The 8,149-nt window shown below is 35.4% G+C and overlaps 1 pseudogene; it reads left to right on the top strand.

Moving 5' to 3' along the window:
- The first annotated feature begins 7,351 nt into the window (after nucleotides 1-7,351).
- On the top strand, nucleotides 7,352-7,935 carry LOC100356129 (small ribosomal subunit protein eS7 pseudogene; annotated as a pseudogene).
- The last annotated feature ends 214 nt before the right edge of the window (nucleotides 7,936-8,149 follow it).

Raw genomic sequence — 8,149 nt, 5'->3', positions numbered from 1 at the left:
TACCATTGCTGGCTTTGAGGATGGTAGAAGAGGTCTGTGGGCCATGAAATGCAGGTAGGCTGAGGTAGAAAATGCAAGGAAATACAATCTTCTATAGATCATACAGAAGATGCTGTAGCTCTATGAGGTCTGTGTCAGGCACCTGACACAAAGAACTGTGCAATAATGAATCTGAGTTTAAAAGCCACAGCGCTAATAGTAATTTTTATAGCAGTGACAGGAAACTCATACATAAGAGAAATTACCAAGAACTATAATTGCATAAACTTGTTATTCATCAGTGTTTCTTCAGGGTTTTATCATGAAGGTACGCATTAAGCAATGCAAATCTTCATATGTGTGGAGTTATTCATTGCACCATATTTTGTAATTTGAAATAGTGAAGACACCAAGGTCCCTATACATAAGAGGTGAATCTATTGTGGTATATCCACAAAATTCAGCATTTTACAATTTTAGACATCTGAAAATCTAAATGACTAACAAACATAACTTGAAAAACTGAACTGGATTATTTCCAGGAGACATTGTGAAAGGTAAAAAGCAAAGTACAACAAGCTATCTATAGTAGGCCACCTAATGTGTAGGATATATAAAGATAAGAGAACATGTATTTATTAAACTATTTATGAGGGGAGGAAAAGGACAAATAAACCACGAACTAGGTGACTACAGAGAATGACCAGGGTGAAAGCAAAAAGGAAAAGATGATAGTAAACTCTGAAGACTACCAATGCTGAACACCTTTATAAATGCTATTTAGACACTTGGATATCTTTTATGAAATCACTATACAAAGCTTTTGAAAATTTTTAAAACTTAAGATTTTTAAAATATGAATTTAAAGGCTTTGCATAGAGATCATGGTTACCATATATATAAAAATGCCAACTAACTTTTCCTGGTCTATAACAGTCCTTTTCAATTTTTATAGCGTTTTTGGTTAAGCAGGAATTTAGAAGTTCTTACTACTTTCCTTTCTCAAAATAATCTTGGTTATTTGAGAGTCTTTCTTTTTTTTTTTAACTTTTATTTAATGAATATAAATTTCCAAAGTACAGCTTATGGATTACAATGGCTTCCCCCCCCCATAACGTCCCTCCCACCCGCAACCCTCCCCTTTCCCACTCCCTCTCCCCTTCCATTCACATCAAGATTCATTTTCGTTTCTCTTTATATACAGAAGATCAGTTTAGCATACATTAAGTAAAGATTTCAACAGTTTGCTGCAACACAGAAACATAAAGTGAAAAATACTGTTTGAGTACTAGTTATATTTGAGAGTCTTTCTACAAAAATTTTATAATCACCTTAATGTCTATAAAAATTTCTGCTGTGTTGTCATTTTATTATATGTAGAATTAAACATATAAAACAAATTGGTAGAATTGCTAATACTAATGAATCTTCAAATCTATAATCATGACAGATATATTTGTCCCTATGTTGTGAAACTTTTTGGTCTCCTAGATAAGTTCTAAAGTTTACTATTCAGAGGAATTACACATTTTTATCAGATTTAATAGATGTGCAACTACAAAGGTTTGCTTTGGTATAGACTCTGATGTTACACAAAAAGATTTCATTAGCTTGAACATTTCTGACAAAGTATACAGAGCAAACACTGGGAACAAAAGTTCTCTGTACAAGAGGTAGAGATCTGCAGCTCGCAGATACAGTTTTCTGAACACTCTCTTCCCAAAGAGACTCATTTAGCTTTCCATATCAGGAAAACTAATGAAATAGAGATTAAGCTAACACGGTAAAAATAGCATTTAGGGTTTTCAGCATCTAAACTTTGCCCCTATAATATTCTTCTGACTACTTAATTAACTTCCAACCTTCAGAAGAATTATAGTTCATAAATTCCATTTATTTATAATAAAAAATTTTGATAAAACAGATAGACAATGAGCATTCATTGAATAACTTACACAGAATCTTCATTCATTCATTTTCACTTTTAGCCAGTAAACTCCATCAGTCCCCAAGGATCCTACTTACCTCAGACATTTCTTAGTAAGAACAAAGATTTGGATACTTTTCACAATCCCTTTTTTTCCTCTCATGGATCAGTATTGCTAGAAACTTTCTGAATTTTTAGATTTATACTTTATACTCAGAAATATGAATTTTTGAAAATTAAGTGTAAAGTGTCAAGTTTATTATAAATTTCAATGGGTTTTTTCCAGTTGTTCATTAATATTATTATTGCCTCATAAAAATTGTTAGAAATTCCAGAAATAATGTTGAATACATGTGATGGAAGAAGAAATTTCTTTTCTTCCAAGCTCAGGAAAAAAACATTTATTGTTTTATCACCTAGTAAAATGGCAGCTGTAAAGCTTTTTGTTTTTATCTTTAGTTTTTCCAAAAATTTACTGATTTATTTTAAAGGCAAAGACGCAGACAGGGAAGGAAAGAGATACAAAGAGAAAAAGAGAGAGATTTTCCATCCACTGATTCACTCCCCAAATTATTGCAATGATTGCTGGGTCACACCAAAGCCATGAGCCAAGAGCTTCTTCTGGATCTCCCATGCAGATACAGAGTCTCAAGTACTTGGGCCATTCTCTGCTGCTTTCCCAGGGAGCTAGATTGGAAGTGGAACATCCTAGACTCAAACTGGTGCCCATATGGGATGCCAACACTCTGGCAGATGCTTAACCTTCAAAGCCACAGTGATGGCCCCTATTTTTATCATTAGATATACTTCAGTAATTTCCAGATTTTACATCATCATATAGAGTCATCCCTCTCATCTTTACAACAAGAAAAATCTGGATGTATTGAAAATTAGCTATTTTCATTGGATCCATTGCGGTTGCAGAATATATCACCTTGAAGTGTGCAAAGAAAGCGTTTAAAATCACAACCTTGATCATGCTACCCAGAACAAATGACAAAGGAGCCCTAAACAGGAAGGAATACTGAGATAGTAATTTTGACCAGAGGCTAGAAGTTCAGCATGCAGAAGTGTGATAATGAGAAATTCCTATGGCCAAGGTGTTAGGGAGAGCTCTATACTGTATGGGGCTCATTGCCAATGATTTCATTAGATCCAAGATCGCTTCAGAGTTTCAGCAGGGAGGAAACAGAAATAGAAAGATACACTCAAGTCTTTGCCATGACAGAGGCTGATCCACCAAGGAAAAAGACCTAGCCAGGATTTTAACTACTTGGAGAAAAAAAAAAAAATTCCCACTCTGGGCCATTCTGGCTTTCATGTATTTCCTATAAGTAGGTTGAGAGTCTGCAACGTTCAGAGCTTCATTGTAGCATTTTGGACAGCCTGCCTTTAGAGAAGATGGTAACAGCTTCGAGAAATAATTTGCCTCAAGAGAAGCCCTTCAAAAGTCAGCCTTTTGACACACCTACTAAAAAAATTAAAATGATATTTAATTTTAAGATTATAAAGTGGTTCTTTTCTTTTAAACTTACCACCATACCAACAGGATAATAGGATGAGAAGGCTTCAAAAGACCACAGAAAATTAGCATTATGTTTTAATCACATTTTCCACGAACTTTTTGAAACATTCTTGTATAATGGGTTACAACAAAAAGAGCTGTAAGACACATTACTCTGAAGAGAGGTACTTAGTAGCATTAAAGGTCAAAAGCAAACAAGCTCCCACTGCTGCAGCTACTGTCTCATTTAACACACCCAGTGCCTAATGAGATCAACAGTCTCACACCAAAGGCCAACAGGCTTCAGTTCAAGTACCAATAAAACACATCAGGCTTTGAACAATCACAACACAACACAAGCCATTCAAAAAGGCATGGAAAACACTCCAGAAAGAAAAATTAATCATCAGAACCAGGCTTAGCTGTAACAAGGGCATTGGCATTAGCAGGCTTGGAATTTAAAACAATCTGTGATTTAGTATTATACATCATTCTATTTATTCTGTTAACATATTGAGTCTTGCTTATGATTTCTTGATGGTAAGCCTTCGTTTGACCCCTCAATTAAAGTCACGGATGTGCGTATTCCTTACTGATATGTCACAGATTGCTAGATGACATTTACTCACAGATTCTTAAGAATTTGGTCTTGACAATTACTGGTTTATACCTCATAGAATATCTGATGTTTGATGGCGAAAAACATTGTTTTAGGGGGCCAGTGCCGTGGTTCACTTGGTTAATCCTCCGCCTGCGGCGCTGGCATCCCATATGGGCACCAGGTTCTAGTCCCGGTTGCTCCTCTTCCAGTCCAGCTCTCTGCTGTAGCATGGGAAGGCAGAAAAGGATGGCCCAAGCGCTTGGGCCCTGCACCCTCATGGGAGACCAGGAGGAAGCACCTGACTCCTGGCTTTGGGCAGCGACCGTTTAGGGGGTGAACAAACAGAAGGAAGACCTTTCTCTCTGTCTATCTCTCTCTCACTGTTTAACTCTGCCTATCTAATAAAAATTGGTTTATAATTTTCCTTCATCAAGGGATATTATATTTTTGTTGAGATTTTGCTCACTTAGGAAGAAAATAGAGAAGTTTCGAAGTGCTCTTTCATTACTTATTCTCTGAAAGACAAACTTAAAAATTCAACAAGTTTGTACTGTTAGCAAGATTTTTAATCATGAATTCAATTTCTATATGAGATTTAAGACTACTCATATTTATATGTTTTTATTACTTCTTAGGTATAGTTTTATGAGTTTAAATTAACAGGACCATACATGTTTCATGCCTGAATGTAATTTTTTTTGCTTTAGCTTTGGTTTTTATTCTATTGATGAATATTTAAAACATACACAAAGAAGAAAGAACAAAAACATTATAGTAAACCATATTCCCATCTCCTGGATTTAACAATTATTATAATTTTATATCATTCTTTTATATTTACTTTATCAGGTATTTTAAAGTAATATACACTAAATTAAAATTATTTTCTAAATGTCATCTTTAGAAATGATCAAGGAAATTTCTGAGAAAGAGTGAACATTAAACTGAATTTCAATTATCATCACTGTTTATCTTCAGTTTAACCTTTAGATGTTTTCTACAAGGAAAAAAGATAGAAGATAGAAAGATAGATATAAGAATGCTGAAGAAAGTAAAGATGAATGAGAATAAGAGGATAACGGAAAAGAGAAGATGAAACATACAAAAAAGAAGAAAAGTGAAATAATCATGAAATAAAATATGTTGGTAAATCTAGATATAATAAAAAAGCAGGCCATACTTGTTGATTATGTTAACACATCACAGAAAACTGATTGTAATAAAATAATTTAATCTCAAAAACGTTTTTACTTTTGGAATATTTTTATTAGATATACTTTGAAAGGCTAAAGTTTGCCTTAAGAGATACTAAAGTTTGTAGTATCTCTTAATATCCATGGCTTCCATGGCCACAGTCCAGGCCACTGAGGCATTCAATGCCACAGCCCTGCCTTCCACAGTGGCTGTCATGGTAGATCATGGTGTCAGGTGGAGGGTTTGGTTTGCTGCTGCAGATCAATTTTGTGAGCGTGTTAGATCAAGAACATTTACATGCAGTCTCATGTGTGTGGAAAGCCACAACTCAAAATGCCATCCATTAGAGCATATTACTTGAACACTATGCTAACTCTCCTGTTCCCTAATTCCCAAACACATCTTCCACTTCTTTATGCAACCAGTTATTTAAATGTTATGCAGCATGTTTCATGCTCTGCTCATTTATATTCCTAGAAAAACATTTTGCCTTTAATAAAATTCTAGTATTTAAAATTTCTCTGCATGTTTGGGTTTCTGAGTTTTAAACTACATAAATAAATCTCTGCAGCTCAGGTATTCTTCAAATTATATCACATGAGATTGCATTTACCCTCTAATTATACTCTTTCTTCTGACATTCCGTGACTGCTGACTCTTTTCTAAGCCAAGTATATTATCTTTATTCTGCCGAGAATTCACATAGATTGAAAAATAATTGTTCCCTGAAATGCTAGTCCTATTTAAAAAATGGCAATCAACTAAGATGTATGTCTTAACATAATGTGCTATACTAAAGTAAGCTGAGAGCCACATTTGGAATTGCAATGATGGCATTTAATGTTTAAAAGAAGAGTCACAAACTGATGTCAAAGGAATTTCTCAAGCATCATGTTTCCTGTAGACAGCTCACTTGGTAGATATCACTAAAAACTGCATAGAGAAAATACTTCACAATCCTTATATATAGAACCTTGCCCACAAATATAGTCTTATTCCAAACTCTAAATCCCCTACAATTATAAGAGACCAGAGATACAAGTTATTCCAATGGTCTTGTTCTAAGAGACACTGAAGATCATGCAACAAAATCTTCAGTGGCAGGTTAGAAATAAAACCTAAGTGATTTGATTTTTGGCTTTAGTTAAGCAAACAGATTTGAAATTATGGGTGTGAATACAGTATGAGGAGTTTCTTCTCTCACAATGGCTAGCTGACTTATTTACTATATTGTTTATTCCCATTGTCACTATAAATAAATGCATATGACACAGAACAAGTAAACATGAGTATTCAGCTATTTTTTAAAATTTCAAATACTTAAATATTGCAAAGAGAACAAATGATTTTTGAACTTTATGTTTATTACTATGGTCTAAATTTGTTTTAAACCTGTTAAAACTCAGTGTTAAGGCTGGAGTCCTTAATGAGTCAGGAACAGGAGGTAGGGCATTTGGGAGATGATTAAGGTACCTTCATGAATGAATTGGTATCTTTCGTGGTACTGGGTCAAGTCTTTCAAGACTGGATTACATGTCAAAGGAATAAGATGAGCCTCTCTGGGGCTATATAAGCATGAGGGCAAGGTGGTATAAGCACAATAACCCTGGCGTTTGATTTCTTCTGCGTACACTATTAACCACTGTTGCACAGGTTCCTGACATATGATCATCCAACATGTTATGACAAAGCATTAGGTCTCCTCAGCTGTGGCCACCTGAGTTTGAACTTTTCAGTCTCTAAAATAAACCCTGCCAAAATAAACCCTGTCTCAAATATGTTTTCATAGCAACACGAAATGGACTAACACTGATTGAAGTTGTTTCCCTGACCACTTTGATAAGAACAGGGAGTAATCAAGTCCTTAAACGTTTCTAACATTGGTGCTTTGCAACCTACATATTGAAGGGAATTATTAATGATAAAAGAACAGCTTTTAATCTGCTTCAGTTAAAAGAATTCTGTTTCAAAAAGCCAGTTAAATTTTTAAAAAATGAGACTATTATCTTTAGTGCTTGCTTTCTTTAGTCAGAAAGTTTTGCATGATACGAGCAAAATTATTATCAACGTTAGAGGATCTTGGGAGGGCATGTGATTAAGATATACTTTGGGTTCTTCCTCGGCTGGCACTAAGCCAGGAGAAGCTATGCTCAGCTTGAGTGCCAAGATCTTCAAGCCTAACTGCCAGATGCCAGATGAGTTCAAGTTGGGCATCTCCCAGGCACTCCTGAAGCTGGAGTTGAACTCAGACCTCAAGGCTCAACTAAGTCTGCTGAACCTCACAACTTCCCAGAAAATTGAAGTTGGTAGTGGCCAGAAAGCTATCAGAATCTTTAATCCCATTCCTCAACTAAAATCCTTTCAGAAAATTCAAGTCCAGCTAGTATGTGAATTAGAGAAAAAATTCAGTGGAAATCATGGTGTCTTTATTGTTCAAAGGAGAATTCTGCCTAAGCCAACTCAGAAAAGTTGAACAAAAAATAAGCCCAAGCTCTCTAGGAGCCACACTATAACAACTGTATACCCTGTGATCCTTGGGGACTTGGTCTTCCCAACTGTAGTCCTGGGCAAGAGAATCCCTGTGAAGCTGGATGGCAGTTGGTTCATACAGGTCCATCTGGACAAAATACAGCAGAATAATGTAGAATATAGCTGGAAACTGTCTCTGGTGTCTATAACAAACTCACAGGCAAGGATGTTGATTTTGAGTTCCCAGACTTCCAGTTGTAAATAAAATTGAGTAAATAAAAGAGGATTCACAGAAAAAATAAAATAAAAAAATATAACTTTGGATGCCCACATCCCAGATTACTCCTATCGTACACCCTGGAAGGCAGTGGGTGATGGCTTAAGCAGTTGGATCTTGTCACCAACTTGGGAGACAGTTGAGTTCTTACTTCCAGGCATTGTGGGCCAGCACTGGTCATTGAAGGCATTTGAAGAG

This window comes from Oryctolagus cuniculus, chromosome 4, assembly GCF_051225735.1.
Source record: "Oryctolagus cuniculus isolate XC-2025 breed Fujian yellow rabbit chromosome 4, ASM5122573v1, whole genome shotgun sequence".
In the NCBI taxonomy this organism is placed as follows: domain Eukaryota; kingdom Metazoa; phylum Chordata; class Mammalia; order Lagomorpha; family Leporidae; genus Oryctolagus; species Oryctolagus cuniculus.
This window is presented reverse-complemented; position numbering and strand designations above follow the sequence as displayed.